The 18,147-nt window shown below is 38.8% G+C and overlaps 1 long non-coding RNA gene across 4 annotated transcripts; it reads left to right on the top strand.

Moving 5' to 3' along the window:
* The first annotated feature begins 363 nt into the window (after positions 1 to 363).
* LOC116231876 (uncharacterized) lies at positions 364 to 15,722 on the top strand. Of its 4 annotated transcripts, XR_016463808.1 has the most exons (8): positions 364 to 977; positions 3,452 to 3,523; positions 3,811 to 4,076; positions 4,727 to 4,999; positions 9,832 to 9,918; positions 11,036 to 11,141; positions 11,318 to 11,541; positions 12,019 to 15,722. It is a non-coding gene; the product is annotated as an uncharacterized LOC116231876 (long non-coding RNA). The 4 variants fall into 4 exon arrangements; XR_016463806.1 differs by lacking the exon at positions 11,318 to 11,541; XR_016463809.1 differs by lacking the exon at positions 11,318 to 11,541 and having other exon boundaries at positions 3,455 to 3,523.
* Positions 15,723 to 18,147: the final 2,425 nt, after the last annotated feature.

Consider the following 18,147-nt stretch of genomic DNA (forward strand, 5'->3'; position numbering starts at 1 on the left):
AATTACGAATTCAGACTTACATGATTGTACAAGCATGTTCACTTCTTGCACACGCCGCCCGCTGAATAGGAGTAGCATCATTTTAAGTTTGCTCAGTAGCTGCCAGTAGTCACCTGTGTTAGACCAACTTGTGTTAGCTCTATTTACACCAGTAGAGAACACTGTCATTTTTTCTACAGTCTTTTGTGCTTTTTTCTAAAGCCCTTTCCACGTCTTGCAATGCTGAGCAACTAATGTCTCTAGAAAATAAGTTGCTTTATGAGGCGTGTGTTGTACTTTCACTGCAGTAATTTCTTCCCTTAGCATCCCCACCAAGGCCATGATGAAGGTAGCTCTTCCAGTGTCAGGTAATGGAGAATGTGACACCACGTCCCCACCTCAGCTCTTGAAAGCCTTTCTCAGCACCCATATGGTGCTGACAAGTCCTTGCTTGATGCTTGGTGACAACTTTTGTAAGGCAGATGCAATGAACGCCCAACATGAAACAAAACTGGCAAAATGGAATAGTGTAGGGCTCAGACCGTAATAGCCTGGAATTTTATGTATTTCTCTTCCTTTGAATGATGTAGATAAGAACCCATAACATAAACGCCGACTTGGAAACTCAACAGTATCTAGCATTCAGATGTGACTTTGCAAAAAGTGCGGTATATATTTCAAGACACTTGGTGATTTGCCCAGCCTACCAGAGAGCTCACAAAGTGGATCTCATTTATCAGAATTAACTTGAAATCTTGCGAGTCTCGTGATTTCTCAGAAAGTTACTGATACTGGCATAAATTGTAATAGAGATGTCATAAGGCACAAATACCCTGTGTGCATCCCACAGCTGTGCACATATCAGTGTGTATGACATGCCAAAAACATGTGTTTCCTTGCTTCTGCTAACAGTATGCTTGCCTCTACAGGTATCAGCTGAAATGTTTCTAATACACAGTTCTGACAGTGAGAAAAAACTGCTTGTACTTTCAGCACAGGTAATCTTATTTTTCACTTTTAATTTGTTGCATAACATTTAAGGCATTTCTGAAAATTGCTGGAGTAATGAGGTTGAGGAAATTCTGACCGCTGTAATCAAAATCATTCTCACACTTCACGTGAAACTGCCAAATATTATGTTCTGCTTTCAGAACACTCAGTCTTTCGGGGTTTTTTTTGTTGTTGATAGCATGAAAGGTAGAGGAGGAAATGCTCTCCTGTCTGCTTCACAAAACAGCAGTTACTGCTTAATTACCTGTCCCCTCTGTACGCATTGCTTTGAAAGACATTTTGACATACTCTCGGGTCATTGCGTTATATATACACCGATGAACAAATGTGACAAGCCTTTCCAGTCTCTGCATTCCACTGAATTCTTTATGTCACCCAATTCTTTTCACCTTCAATAGGTTCCACTCATATGCATAATGTAGTGAATCACAGAAAGCCCAAAACATCTTTTCTTCAGTCTCTTTAGTGGAAGAATTCTTGCACGGTTTTATTTATTTTTCCCATGCAGATTGGGGGAAAATATGCAAATACATAGTTTCTGTTACTTTATTAATGGCTCCTTGAAGTTATTTCTTACCCTAATGTGCTAAGTATAAAATTAAGCTTATTGACAATTGTTTTGTGTCTTTAGAACAGAAGTAATAAAAATCAAAATATAGTCCAAATCTGAACATAGTCTGTCAAACCATGAAAATGTTACTAGATGGCATCTCGTGGGTATAATTGAAGCCTGCATTCAGTGGCTCAGCTAACTCCTTTCTTGCATTAAAAAATAAAAATGAAAAAATGCAGTAGCACTACTTGTAACTAATAAATATTTTCCTCTGGAAAAAAAAAATAGCCTTGGATAAAGCCTATAAGTCCAAGAAAAATCAGTTCAGATAGCAGTTTTGATTGAATCTTGAAATATCTATTGCTGTCTGTCTCTTTGCATTACATTTAATACATTTAAAATACAGAAAATACTATGATGTTCTCCTGTGTTACTTTTTAAATTTCTACATAGAAACTCAAGCTCAAACTGTGACTTCTTAAGGCTTCTATATTTGTGTGGTTCACAAATATTTAAGCTGTTGTTTTTACTCCAGAGAAGATGGAGCAGAGCTTGTGATGACAGTGAGGCAGCTCTGAAGCATTAGTTCGTAAGGCTGTGCTGTGTGACTGTTAGCTTGCTCGCTCAGATTCCATGCTTGCATTTACTTCTTCTGTGTGACCTTTCCAGAGAGAAGCAGCCTGAAGTCAGTAGCCAGAGGATTTAAGAGTAGCACATTTCTATTGTCTGAGAACTCAATCAAGACCTGCTTCTTGACCAACGAGCTGCAAAATATTTATAGTGCAAAGAGAAGAGGCATGGTAGTCTGTCTTATGACAGCAAGATTGTGCTCCCAAAAGAATCCATTCTTATGTAAAATAATGAAAAAGCTATCTAGGAAGCACTGTCTTCTCATATGTATTTTGGTTCACTGGGCAAACATTATAGTCAGAGCTAAAGTTCCACATCCTTTTTGTCATAGAATCATAGAATCCCCAAGGTTGAAAAAGACCTCTGAGATCATCCAGTCCAACTGCCCACCTGTCACCAATAGTTCTCATTAGACCATGTCCCTCAGCACAACATCTAAACATTCCTTGAACACCTCCAGGGTCAGTGACTCCGCCACCTCCCTGAGCAGCCCATTCCAGCACCTCACCCACCACTCTTTCAGGGAAGCAGTATTTCCTAACATCCAACTTGAATCTCCCCTGGCACAACGTAAGGCTACATACATAGGTCTCATGTTCCTGGCACGTATTTTTTTCACTCTTAGGTTTTTCTGTGGTTTTGGTTTGTTTATTTGTTTTCTACACAGGAACATATGCAAAAAATACTAAAAATGTTTGTTTTTCTATTCTTCATTCTTCCATATTTTGCACCAGGAAGAAAGAGTATGTTCTAGCAGATGTGGGGGGTTTTATGTGCATCATTTAACATGCACTTAGGAAAGTGCTTTGTCCCTACATAAAATGTTTAATTGTTTGCCAGTATCAGATGCTTTTGGCACCCAATTTAACACATGAACATTCTCATCTTCTCTCCAGTAATATTCTTCAGCCTGATAGGCAGCGTTAAATTTGACTTTTAGATAGAAGGTGAAAAGATAAAACTCTAATTGGAGCCCTTTTATTTGCAATTACTTATTGATGGAGTTTCTGTCAAGCATTGTATACTTCAGTGACTTCATTGTATTTCAGTCAAAGATAAAATAGAAGTGAAACTAGTTCTAAGGAAAGCAAACAGGGTAAAAAAATTACATATTAAGCGAAGATGACCTAAGGCAAGGTGAATTCTGTGTTTTGATTTGAATCTATGTACTTTGTATTCTAATTGTTTCTGGCACCAAGTTCTGCAGCCCTGAGGAAGTTAATGAAATAAATGAATCAATACATTAAAAAGAAAATCCCTGTCCTTTTCATTTTGAAGTAGACACTGACGAAGGTGAGAAAGGTAGCATGGGGAGTCCAAACCATGGAGCATGAAGCCGTGTCAGTAAAGGTAAGAGATGCTTAGAAACCCTGTGCAAAATGCTGAAATTCAGTGACCACCACAGACACGAGCATGTTGGTTATTCTTCCACTTGTTCCATGTGCGTGGCAAAAATGGAAATCCTCTGAAATAACTAACAAATTAAGTTGTTATGGATACTGCAGTCATCACTATCTGAACACAAGAAATCTTTTGGTAGGAGGCTACACAGCTAAAGATCAACTCAGAGAATGTTAGAACAAAATAAGCCATTTATCTCACGACATCTCCCTTCTCCATTTCTTCTTCCTTCCCAGAAAATCAATACTGTAAGACAAAAGGGGCAAAACATCTGGTTTGGGAAATTGTGCAAGTGACAAAACCTGGCATATGCATACATGCACAAACTTCTGACATGGACCAGTGCTGGAAAAGGAAGATCTAAGAAATATAACTTTTTAAAAAGATTGCTATATTGTTATAGACTTATGTTTTAAAATTGTTCAGAAGAATTCAAGGACCTTCAAAGCAACAGTTAGACTAAGGTTCGGTCCTCACTTCAGCTGGTACTTGTTTATACGAGGTAAGCCAAGTCAGGGAAGCCAATAGGAAGGACCCAACCGAAACAAACACAGTCAACGGTCCCACAGTTAGGTTATATGAAAGATCTGAGACGTGGCTGTTCAAACTCCCTGCACTAAATTAGGAAAGCTGTTTTCCTACAGCTGTGGACTATGTTGTTACCAATAAGATAGGATCTTTCACCTATCTTGATAAAAATCCCCGTCCTAAACGAGAATCCACTTTGCTGAAGATATGGGGCTCAAATACATTATCTTCTAGCTGTTTCAATGAAAGATTAAGAAATGGTTCTCTAAACTGTCAAAGACTTCTTCCGATGGAAGCAAGCAGTGATGAGAGTGCAGGGAGAAAGGTGTGGAAGCTGGCACATGTGCAATTACAATCAGGAGCCAAGAATGGAACCAAAGAGTAAATAATTGACCCTGCAGTTGTGACATGGGGCTGTTTTATAAATCAGACAAAATTTCCAACTGTGCTTTCATTGCTTTATACTGTTGCCATATTCCAGTCTAAATATTTTACTATGTGTGTAATCGTGGCCAAGTCTAAATCTAAATTCCAGAAAAACACTGTGTTGAAGCTTACTGTGGTAATAGTTCTGAGTGTTTTGAAGTGTGTAACTCTTCTCATGAGTGATTCTTTTGTGCACAGGTTATTCTTGGTCTAATTTTTCAGCCAACAACTCATTTCAGTCAGACATTCACAAAGCCAGGAAATGTTTCAGCACAACTCGACATTTTTAATTACGAAGAAAGGCACAACCCTCAATTAGTCCACAGATGGAAGAAGAGGTCAGAAGTGTCTGTCAGCAGATTGTTGCTGACTGCATGAAGGGTTCTACCTCAACAAACAAAGCTGCATGGCCTGGGCCACACATCTGTGTCACACAAACAGAGGCATCTTCTGCACCCAGGTTTGGTACAGGTTTGTAACATGCAGCAGTCTATCTAGTGGTATTGAAGGAATTCCTGGCATTTACTATGTCTCTCCATGCTTTGAGCTGCTGTAAAATAGTGTAGAACTTCTCTGTAAGATAATACTGTATTTCAGTCTCACCAGCAATTTCGCATAATCAGTATAATTAGATTAAGGTTGATTAATGTGTAATGGGTCAAGGGCTCTGAAGATCGCTCTGACCGGAGTTTTGTCATTTTCCTTGTGAGCTGAAAATAAATCCTAAGCATGAATGCTATCTGTGACTTCAACATTTTAAATTTCAAGTAGGGTGCTTTTCTTCTCATAGGACGCTGTTTCTTTCAGCAAGAACTTGACTGTCTGGGAGAGAGAATCTGGTTTTCTCTGCCATAGAACAGGTAGTCTGAGTTCCAGGCATTCAGTAAGAATTGCCTCTTAGAATGCAGGACCTGAAAAGTCACAGGTCCATCCCAAATCTAGTGGAAGCAAGATGATACTGTTCCAGCGAATTCAAACTATTTTGGTGCTTTTAATGAAAAATTAAAATGAAGATCCTGAGATTATGTAAAAGCAGTGATAAAATTTATTCATGGCATCATTTCTCCACTGTGGTTGATGATTTGACTCAGTTTTGGGAGGAATTCTTTTTGCTGAAGATCAGCACAGTGTTCAACAGTCTCTAGATATAGCACAGTGTGTATACGTAATATATATTTATACACACAAAGATACATAAAACTCAGCAATTTATCACGTTCTGATGACTAAAAAATGTTGACAGTAGCAAACTGCCTAGTTTAGCATACTGCAAAGATGTAGATAGCCTTATAACCTTAACTTTATAACCTTAAAGACTGAATGTAACACATTAGAACACTTTAACATCTTGTCCAGACTACAGTTCTTTTTGCCTGAAGTATCAAACCAAACTGTTGTGCTTGAATTCTGTAGGACTGTGCCTTATCAGGTCAGGTCCCTGTCCCTGTCCCCTGTTTATTGTATTCCAGAATTCTTTTAATAGTGAAGATGTATTGTGGGTTTTTTTTTTTCCACTCTGTTGGGGAAACTTACACACTTCTCTATAGCTCTTCTCTGATACTTGTATGATGCACATGAGACATTTTATGTTTCTAAGTTCCTTCTGCATAAGAGATTGGTGTATTATTGTAGTTCTGAAGTTAATTTCCAGCCTGGTTTAGGTAGCCAGCAGTTTGCCACAGTTGAGCACCAAATAGCCTCCACTTCCTAAAAAGTTCCCAAACAATGGCAATTCCGTGGGGTGGCTTTGAACCGTGTGTGAATTGGTTAAGAGGACCAGCCTAAAGCTACTCTCAGCTACAATTCTTGAACTTAATATATGGTACTCTCAGCACCATCTACTGATTTTATTCTATTGTACTGAATATGTAACAAATACAGCTTTCATTTTGGCCAGAGTCTGAGCTGTGAATCTTGCTGACAACACAGTGATATTTAAACTCCTTCAAAGCTGAGGGATATGACCCTATTTTTGACTTTTTTCCTAACTATGAATCTTGTTCTCATAATTGCCTTAAGAGAAGATATACTGATCCAAGTTGATCTAACTCTCACTCTCTCATAAGTTCAATTAGAAAGAATGTGTTAATACATTGCCAGCTGCCAGGGCATTTTTCTTGTAGAATAATAGCAGGAAAAGTTCAGAGAACATGATCGCCACAAGTCTCTAACCACCATAATTATAAAAATAATTTTTAAAAATGGAAAAAGTGTAGCCTTAGGAGTCATGTGGATTTTTGGGAAATATCATGTCTGTTTTTGAGACTGAGAAACATTCTATACAAGTCCCAGCTCTGTAACATCTTCAGCCAGCTGTCACATAAGCTAAGCAGAATAACATCCTTTACATCAAGTGTCATTTTCTCTTCAGTTCCTTACACTTAGGAAAAGTGCACTTTAATTTCTTTTCAGAGCCTCTCTAAAGAAAAGGTTACTCAATATTAGGACCACTGAAGTGTTACCTAAGAATATAAGGAGAGTGAAACTTCATAGTAAATCTGAAGGTTGCCCAGCCTTGAAGTTTCATTGTCTGCATAGTGTGAAGAATCTTAGAGGCAATGGTTAAGGACATTAATTTGTCTTGAGCCATTTAGTCTTACTGCAGGGCTTGGCTCTCAAGTTGGCAATTAGCACCACACAGACAGAAATGCTGGTCCTGGGGGCTGCTGGAAGAACTGCAGCACAGTTTGCATTTCTGATTTTTATTATTCTCATGTTGTCCCCAAGATCTTTGGCCAATCACATTATATTGTTGATCCAAAAATCCAAACAAAGACAACGAGTTAGAGATCTTAACAGTAATGCTCTCTGCTTTATACTTCTGAAACAGAAAAATCAAGAGATACTTCAGAAATACTTCAGTGGAGATACAGATGGAAGTGTTTTGTACACAGTCTGTCCTTTTTCTCAGTTTTCAGATGTGTAGAACTTGTGATTTACTAATCTACTTTGCACAGTTCTTCCAATATCTGACTTGTAACAAGTTCTATAAGATAAAACCAGTGTTCCTAATTCAACTTATCCTAGTATTAATGTTAGGCCTCTGAATTTGCAAGCTGGGAAGCTGCATTGCTATTCTGCTCTGGCAAAGTTTACTCATGAGCCCACATCACCTAATACAAATAAAGGCAATTGAGAAAAAAAAATACTCGATTCTGGCATCCTTGGAAAAAATTTGTCACCACAAACAGCACTGTAAATAATAACAGTGTGCTGTCATGTTGCTATTTCACTGTTGCTCTATTTCCTTTTCATTTTCTGCTAAGGTGTCACCTAATGAGGCTTGTACCAGAGGAATAGGGGAGATATGAGGTTGTCATACATGGCTAGGAGCTGCTGAGTAATGCTTCCCTGAATACACTGATATTAAAGCAGGGTTGGAAGATGTAGTAGAGCCTTTCACAACTTGCTAAGCAGACAAAATGATAGTAGCATAAGCAGGGTTGCTTGTGTTCCGAGTTGGAGGATAGACCGTGCTGAATTCCAGTGCATCCATGGTTTTCATTAAGCTTTGTGTAAATTTTCATAGCTGGGTTTTGAGAAGGTCCCATAAGTTGTCTATTAAGTAGTTTAGATTTGTGGGCTATATATTCAGGATATGGGATTTTTTAATCGTGCTTCAGTAGTGAAACATCAAAAAACAGTTTGGAAACTGTGCTCCTATGGAATGTTCTCTGTCAAATGGTTCTGTCTGTAACTGTAGGTTACATTATTCTATCATGGACTGTTTCATAGTAGGACTGAAAGCTGAGAGCTATACTGTGATTATATAGGGTTTATTTTACCCAATGCTTGTCTTATTCATGCTTCTTTAAGCTTATAAAACTTTGGTAGTATGACAAGTGTATAAATCTTCTACTGTACATAATCATTGCTTTTACAAAGGAGTGGACAAGCAGGGTATTTAGATTTTGTAGAAAATAAAGACAAGAAATTAAACTGAACGCATAATACAATAATCTGTGGTTTCGTGCAAGTGTAACAGTACAAATCAGGCAGTGTGAAGTTCTAGATGTGTAAGCTTTTTGCTGTAGCCTTCTCTTGTTTCTAGTCACAGTTATACTTTCTTAAGAGCACAAGACTGAAAGTCGCCCTGCTTTTGAGCTGAAGAGATCAGAAGTCTGCTGCTAATTTTTGTTTTCCATTGCATGTAGGGAGAAAAGTTCACTGGACAGTTTTCAGGGCTGTTATTCCCAATAGGAAGAGGCTTTGACTGTATTAAGGCCACGTTTATAACTCATTCCATCCCAGGGGTGCTCACGTTGTTTTCTTAGCTGGGTCCTAATACTGGAGTACTCTCACATGCAAGGTTACTCCGAGCTCAGCATCCGTTCTTAAGATGTTAACAATGATTTGGCCGTAGTAACTGGCGCTCTGCAAGGTTTTATGGTCTGCTGCTGTTTTGCATATTACCATTATGGGTTGGCAAGCAGGGCTTTGAGACTCATGGGGTGAAGCTAATCCCTGCTTTTGCACTCTTGCAGAAATCTTGGCAGGACTTTAGGCTATGAAGAGAGATGGATGGAAGAGAAGGGTTGGGGAGAGGCTGGAAACAGCATTTGAGACTCTGCTGGGAGTCTTAATACTGGCAATTTGTGTTCAGTGTGATAAAGTGGAAAAAGTGCTTGTTTAGGAAAGCTGACAGGAGAACAGAAAGGTAAACTTTGCTGCTACAGATCAGAACTCCTTCCTGATGCTTTGTCTGGGTAGGCTTAGCTTACTATTTTAGAGCAAACAAAGCAACATTGCTTTGTAATGCCAGAGAAGTAATAGAGCGCTTCCTGTGCTTAAAATTCAATTCTACATTCCCTGCAGAAATGCACATGGTTTTCTGTGAAACAAATACAGTTCAACATGTTTGGTATTAATATTATCGGCTTCTTGCTGTTTGTATGTATTTCTGTGCCAGAATAATTTTATACGAGAAAAATATGTCTCGAAAGCTTTCATACAGATGAAAAGCAATACTTTTCACTTGGAAAAGGCCTCCAAAAACTCATGGGGTGTTCTGTGCTGTATCCCAATCTATAACATGACAGTGATTCAGACTGAACTTCCCAAATTGTTTAGCTCCTTGCCATACACCCACTAAGCCCTTTCGGTGGGAGAGTTTTCGTTTGTAAATCCAGGATGCCAAAGGAGATCTTTGATGGGAAAGAGAAGTATTTTGAGTGGCAGACTGTGAAGGTGAATCTACATGAAACAATGGGACGCTGACTGAGTGAGTCACTAAGCAAAAGGTGCTATTTATGCCTGAAGATAATAGTGATATCTTTATCTATTTATTTATTTACTTTTGACAGGTCTTTGATATTCATTCACCACTGAATACATCACAAGTGAGTAGGTTTGGCACTTGGAAGTCAGGACAGGGAGCTCAAAAAGATAAGGTAATATGTTGTGACAAGATGAGTGATGTTTTGGTAGGTTAGGAGAACATTACTCCTGCAGAGTAAAACCGACTCTAAATAGAATCCTTTGCAGTCACCACTTTTGCATACCTGATTAGGAAGGGGAAAAAAAAAAGTAAAGCCTTTATTCATACCTAACCAATATGTCATTATGGGACATAATTCTTTCAGATGTATATTAAGATGTATATTCTTTAAGATGTATATTAATTTATCATGAAGTCTAGCATTCATGATATACAGGAATGGATGCGTAACAAGTCAAAAAATATAAATGCCAACAAGCCAAGGTCTCAACTGTAGGTCAGGATGTTTGGGTGTCAGGCTCTTGGTATCTGAATCTAAGGAGCTCCACAAGCACAAAAGATAGCAGGGCTCTAATCGTGACAGTAGATCTCATAAGGAAACCAGATGGTTTTGTGAAAAGGCAAGACATGTGGGAAGGCACCTGGAAGACTGAGGAGTAATATATCCCTCTGAGGCATCAGCATGAAAGTTAGTACCGGCTTGCTCTGCAGTCAAATAACTACTTTCTAAGAGAAGCACACATGCAACATATCTTGCCCGTTACTGCAAACTAAGATTTGCATCATGAAGATGCAGACCATTTCAATAAGCAGTAACTAAGCTTAGTTCAAATAATTGGTTCCATTCCCTTATGAAGGCACACCCTGTAATTGCTGCTTCTCTTGATTTCAAGATCAGCTGCATCTTACTAAGTTTTGTATAGATGATGTTTTCAGAATTTCTTGTATGCTTTTACCAAAAGCATGCATCTCTTGTATGTTTTCCAGTATCAAAAAACTAGATTGCAGCATGCTTTTTTCTAATTAAAATCTTGCCTATTTCTGGCCTCCATCTTACCTGACCAAATCTCTGATATTTCTTTTCTTCTTCTCATTCTAATCCTTTGGAGCAAAGCATTTTTCTATTGGTCTTTATTGCAAACCATTGTCATTATTTTTGTCCATGATTGGCCAGATTTTTTTCTAACTGTTTTAAAAAGAACATCGCTTTTGTGGGGGCTGGCATTTCAGGGTGTTTATTAGTTCTGAAACTGTTTTAAATGTTGGTTTTTTTTTTTCTCTCATCTTAGGTCTTACACTTCACAGCACGGCAAGTGTTGCAAGTGGGGGAAAAGTGATTCTTCTAAATGTTCCCTGTGTTCCTCTAATGGTGTCTATACGTAGTTATTTGGCAAGGTAATTATAGCTCGAGTATGTATTAGGGAGATGTGTTTCAATTAGTCTGCTCAGATAGGAGTAGAAATTTAGCTAGAGCAGTGTAGGCTGTGCAACGTACCAGGGGCTCTCAGCAGATGAATCCATAGTCACTGTGGCTGTGCTGCTAATGCTATGACCGGTCTATTGGTTTCCAGCTGGACAGAACTTCTTGAGCTGCAGGCACACTTGGAGTTTACAGGCAGCTGTATGTATGCCTGGAGTGAGATGTGTCTCAGCACTAGCAGGCCAAAGTGCAAGGCATGTGGAAACTGTAAAGGCATTTTCTCAGAATTTTGAGATTGCAGAGGTTTCAGTTTGAGCATCGTGGCTGCACTAATGGTCCTACAAGTATCATCTTCAATACAACATTGTCCTACAGGTGGGTTCAACAATGCACGTCTAGGTATAGGCAAAATTACAGACAGGTTTGGGAGCAAAAAGGTTTGTTTGCATGCAGGTAGCTTAGCAGAAACTTTGTGAATGTGTGCCTCTTACTGGAACTTCATTTCCAGTTTACCTTGTGAATGAGCTGCACGTAAAAGAATCTCCTCCAGAGGGCACCATTGGTTCAAGCACGATATACAGGGTGCAGTTCCATCTTTTTTTTTCCTTTGTAGTCTACTGACACGAAAGATTAAAAGCCTCCTAAATGATTTTCAAATCCAGTTAAAACGCTGTAGAAGGTAAAGGATCTTCAATTCTATGATTTTAGTATAAAGTAAAAGTAGATATTTAATGTCTACAGCCAGCATTTTAACTTTCACTTAAAATAGGACCGTAGTAAACCAAAAAGGTTTGTTTATTCAGAAACTTGCTTGGTTTACCTGTTTCACTGCCCTTTTTATTTCTTCTGCAGCTACTATTTGTGTGCGTGTGTCAAAATTGCACGAGTAAAATCAACTGTCACTGTACAGCACATCATGGATTTCCTGCCATGTCCAGTTAAGGACTGCGATACGTAAGTTGAGCAGATTCATTCTAAGAGTGACAAATGTGATAATTCTCAGGAGATTCCATCTGGTAATTTACAGAGAGCTTCCTGTCCACTATCTTCTCAGTTTCCCAAACCCACGATAATTAAATGAACTGCAATTTCTCTCTAAACCCGTATGCTACTAAATTTCTCTTATTCCTTCTGGAGTAACAGCCGTCTTTCTCTATTATTGTATTGTTATTAAGCACTGGGCTAATTATTGGTTCTTCAAAGAGAAGGCATATAAATATGATGATATCAGAAAGGAAGCCAAGAAAAAAATGGCAGTAAGAAAACAAAGTCACATTTAACCCCCATTTTACTTTTGTATGATTGTCTTGCTGCAAGAGGATTTAGTGGATTGAACTGAACTACATCCTGGGCCCTGGAGTGAGAAATGCCTTCGAAGAACCAAGCCTTGTGTTCCTCACAAAAAGGATTAGCAGTCTCTGAATGCCTGACTAATTTCTTAACACGGTTCATGCCGCTATAAAGAAAAGTACAGCAGTTCTAATACTTCACTGCTATTTGCTTCCGCTTAACTGTATCAGGGAAGACAGAGGCAGTGAAAGAACGAACTAGATGGAGCAAAAGATCTGAGACTAGAGCAGAGCAGTGCTGAAGTCAAGTCAGCTCGAATCATTTCCAAAAGCATACATCCACTCAGTGTAGAAGGATCAGCTCTGAAATGTGTATTAAAAAAAAAAGCCTCACAAGCTGGAGGCACGTCAGTCATTTTTAATGGAAGCTATGGATAAATTGGATAAAGTATCAAGGGTTCGGGTGCTAATAATTCCTGTGTCAGAGGTTACTTGTATGCTATTTGCTCTATTAGTACTTGTGCCCTCTGCAACAGCTTCTGCTGCTCCACCAGCTGCTGCCTGCTCCGTGCTGCTCACGCACCACCTGGGGATGGAGGCTTCAGCTCCAGCAGAGATCTCATCAGAGTCAGAAGACCTCTTGATATTTTGAGATAATGATTATTATTAGTGCCAACACTCCTTTCGGGGGGACCGTCGCACTAAACTAAAGCACAAAATCGGCCATCCCCATTTGTTAATTAATTTTGTTTGTAAAATACTCCTCTGAGGGAGAGGGAATAAATGTTACCATTAAGGACTTAAATAGGCTTTCAGATGAAATACCATAACCAGCTGCAGGTCAGCAACAAACCATTCTTTGTTAAGGTGTTTTCCTTTTACAGAGATACAGACTTAACAAGCTGAATAATCTCATCCTTTTAAGGTAGACTGTTAAGGTGGACTACATCTGTGATCAAAAATACCCTACAGCTGAGAGCAGCAGAAAAGAACAAGCAGTAGTTCTTTCCAACCGGCCATTCTTTTTAGTATAAAATGTTCCGAAGATAACTGTGAAAAGGGCTACAATATCCTCCAGCTCATGGTTCATATCTTATACCTTTTTACCTGCTATTAACATTGTAATCTTCAGCAAAAATAAACCCTATCTGGCCCACACAAGAGCACATAAATTTAAAGTATAACCTACCCAGGTTATAAAAAAATCAATCAATCAATCAAACAAAAAAAACCTTGATATTTGCTAATACTATAAGCATTGCAAAATCAGTAGTGTGTGAAAATGCCTTAGAATAACACCCCCTGCAGCCCCCCTTCCCCCCAAAAGCTGTCAGCTTAACACAAGTCTGAAATCCTGAAATTACAAGGAGAAATTACTTTTTGGCCTAACTGTCCTCTGACCTTTAAGCCACCAGCACACCATGCTACGGCCTTAACTCAGATAACCTCAACTCAGACATTTTGTTAGAGTATTGTTTAAATATCCTTAAGAACCCTGGTATTACATAACCAACTTACAAAATATATGGAGAGTTTTGTAGGTATATCAGGCACCACAAGAAGAATCTTCCTAGGGAAGATGGAAAAATATTTGGACGTTGGAAAGGAATATGCAGGAAACAACTGTTGACACAGTGGTTCAGAAAAGTCTGAACAAAATAAGCAAATACGTCACCGTAGGTTATAGCAGAAGAAAACCAACTCCCATAGAAACTACCTGGATACAATTTTTAAAACTAAATGGGTAAAAAATGTCAGAAGATATGTGACAGGGGAATAGCTATAAAGTTCAGTTGTTTTTCACGTATGGCAGTGGTCGTGCTGTTTTTAATTGCTTCTGCTTAACATCATGTTTTTATTCAGTATAACAGTGTAACAGCAGATACTGCACTGACTGCATACATAATAGGACCCTTGGATTTCCCTCTCAAGACTAGTCATAGTTTATGGAAAATAACTATATACCAATAGTAGACATGATACAAGACAAGATATGAATGTGCCATTAATTGTGTGCAACCAAAAAACAGCCTCAGCATTTACTGTGATTCACTAAACCTACTCTGAATCGATGATCTAGATTTTTGAGGTGCCTCTACAAACCTTTGTGGCGTAACATTTTCCAGACATGGACAGAAATAGGTAAGAATTCCAATTTTGTATTCATCTTCAATTAAATGGAGTTCACAATTAAACTGGTGACACAGTGAATTGAACCATCTGGATGTAATGCAAACAAAGGGTCCTTGCAGCTAACAGTGGCCTCTGAAAAAGGTGTGAATGAGCAGGCTGCTCCCAGTGCAAGAATGAGCAGGCTGTTCCCACCCTTGCAAGAAGCTTTATCAGGAATGCTACCTAGTAATTTTATTACCTTTTTTATTATTATTTTCCAGCAGTATTTTTCTTGACATTTTATTTGCCTTTTTAATGTAGTGATGTAAAAGAGTAACTTGTGTTTTCTTGATCCACAAACACCTTGACAGATTTTTCCAAAGTCAAAATAGGTCTTTCTTAAAAGCTTTTAATTGTTTCATAAGCAGTTCATACAGAGAAAAGCTGTTATCAGAGGTAAATAATTTTACATATACCCAAGGGTAAAATCAGATATGAAAATGAATAGACAATCCTGAGGAATTAGCTGAAAGAAGAGATTTGGACGGAGTATTATTCTACTAACAATTACATTCTTAGCATTGTGTATTTTTAATTCTTATGTGCATAACCAAGCCTGAAAGCAAATGAATCAAGCACAAAGTACTCCATCCAATTCGTTATTTACTGACCTTGGGAAGATCCTGTACAACAGTTTCAGCTGATGAGGAATGCCTCTCTAATGAGACATGCTAACATGAAAGGTGACCCAGGGCTCTGCGTGAGATGGAGCTAATAACTTCTGCTGAGCTGATAAATATGGGTTTCACGCCAGCGTTGCCCAAGCTAGTGGGGTCAAGTGACACTGTGGCTGCAAAAATATGGATGAAAGAAAGGAGGCACCAACAAGAGTCCAAGGCAAAGGGTGGGGAGGCAATTACCAGAAACGTGGTGCTGGATGAAGCAAAGTAAACGATGTCATAATAAAATGAAACTGAGGTAAGTGGATTTTGAAGAGGTAAATAAGTCTTTCACAGGGGATACAAAACCCCTTCTGTTTTGTTAAGCTGAATGGTGAGAGTGCTCTATATGGAAGGAAAACACTAGGGAAGCAAATCAGCCCAATGTTTTTGTGCATTAGGGATCTAAAATGGCGTAGCGCTGCTGATATAATTATGTTGTCTTGCTTTTCTAGCTACCTATCTGCATATCCTAGCGGTAATTGCCAACAATTATGAGACTGGGCTGCACTTTGCTGCTTCTCAGAGGGGATGCAGAGCATGCCCTATAATTCATCTTCCTGACCCAGTTCAGAAGAAACACCGCTTGCACTGGCAGGAACTTCTTTGACAGAAGGCATGTCAGCAAGAGCCTTTGCTCTGTCTCACTCCACTGGCCACAACAGAAGTTAGTACCAAAGCCATTGTCTTCATAACTGCTGTTCTTGCCATAATGCTTAAGGCTTGCTTTTAAAAAAAAAAAAAAAAAAGTATTTTCTGTGCATAGTAAATAGCAAAGGGAAGAATGTAGATGACACTAATGGACGTTCTTGTAGTTAGACAAAAGTCTAAATGTTCACAGATAAAGGCTTTATTGGCTAAACAACAAAAAGACCTGAATTAATATAATTCTAAGTTCAACTGAATAATAGGGTAATTTTTGCTGTACATTCTTAGCTGTCTAAGCCTACTGAAATACCTCCGAATGGTAATGCAATTTTAAAATCCAAAGAGATGCGTTGCTATTTCTGATCAGACCTGCTGACTTGCCACAGTAACATCCTTCCTGCCAGTCCAACCAAATGAACAGGAACAAAAAGTCCTAGGTGCCTCTTTCTTCAGATGAACAACAATATTAAATATAATGCTTCCACCACCCCTTTTGCAGTTTAAATACCAACATAGCTTAAGTAAATTTATACTTAAAAGGATAAAGTAAATAGTCCAGGGTGTCGTTCAGTGAATTAAAGCTGACATTAAATCTGGCTCTACATTTGCAGTTCTATCCCTGTCAACTTATGGCATTAAGTTCTCTTGATTTTCTTCAAATGCGGTGCATTTAAAAAATTCTAATTGTAATTCAGTAGGAAATTATGGATTCAGTGTCCACACGACTAAAAGAGAATCAGTTTGATCTGGATGCGTTACCTACAGATGTCTGGAAATGGTAAATATCATTTTTTTGCAATTAGCATTCTGCCCCATGGAAAGTCTTACACATCCATATTGAGGCTGATGCAGTTCTGTATTGCAGATACTCTTACAAAATCTTCTCTGACTGCCATTTTGATACCTACTTCTTGGTACAGTTAGACAAAGCTGTAAAATGTCTGTTCTCAAACAAACAAATAAAATGGACAACAGCCATTCTCCCCAAGCCTCTCCTGTTTTATTCTTCAGTTTTCACTCAAAAATACCATCCTTCTGAGGTGACTAACAGTTCTTACTTGGAAAGTTCCCTTACAGTTGACAGGAATTTTGGTCACTCAAAGATACTAAATCTTGAACTGTTCTGAAATTTCCACTTCATTTTTCATGCCACAGAAGGACTTCCCCTTCTTTCCACTCCTGTCAAAGCAACTTAGGCTAGTGCAGTTCCTGGGACCTTTGGGACTTCCTAGCCAGGCTCAACCCCTCTGTGCCCTTACTCTTCATGCTGCTGTCCCACCTGTTCCTTGGTTTGATAGCATAACAGATTTCTCTGAGCACAAGCGTAAGAACCAGCAAGGTGAATGTCCTCACTATCTTCCAATGTCCAATGGCCACGGTCCTACTAAATCAGCCCCAGCATCCACACTTGCTTCCTTTTGCACACTTGCTTCCTCAGATTAAGGCTTCTGTTTTGCCTTAATCTGAAGTTCTGTGAGGTCAGGCAAAGGTGTAGCAACCTGGCAGTGCAGATCTGTATGGGAAAGCAGCAGTGAGAGCTCTTTGCCACCTCCTTCCTTTGCTTATGCACAAGAGGAAGAGAAAACCGCTGTCTCTTGCTTCAGCTGAAGATGAGTAGGTTGTTTACATTCTTCTCAAAAAGCAATCCCCCCCCTTAGTTCAATGTGGGCAGGACCCATCAGAAATCTTTTGACAAAGTCTGATAAGGTAATAGAGGCAGTAAGCAGATAGTTAGGCTATGGTGCAGTCTGTGTGCAGACTTGAGGCTTCACTCTGTGTTTCTGATACTCTTTCATTTTTCAACAACATGCATAGGAAATTAAGCTAAAAAAAAATCAACACATCATGAAACAATACTGCAGAACTTGCAGAACTGGGGATCTACATACAGATATGTTTGTAATTTCAGCGTCCTCAGTGTAGAATCTTTGATGTGGTATCAGTGGAGATGCAGTACAAATGGGACAGGGATACTTTACCTGTACGAGAACAAACAGTACACTTCAAGCAGAGAGGTTAATCTCTAGATCTGCTCTTTCAAATGTAGTGGGCTGCACACACATTTAAATACTGGTGGGTCTGTTTCAGAGGATGGAGTTGCAGAAACACAAGATTGTTCTCTCTGTGTATGTAGACATACTGTTAAAAATAGGAATTTTTACAGTTCCAAAATATTAGTGCACATATACTCCTCGAAAGATTCAATCAATTTA

Source organism: Phasianus colchicus, chromosome 2 (assembly GCF_987193195.1).
Source record: "Phasianus colchicus chromosome 2, bPhaCol1.hap1.1, whole genome shotgun sequence".
Lineage (NCBI taxonomy): Eukaryota > Metazoa > Chordata > Aves > Galliformes > Phasianidae > Phasianus > Phasianus colchicus.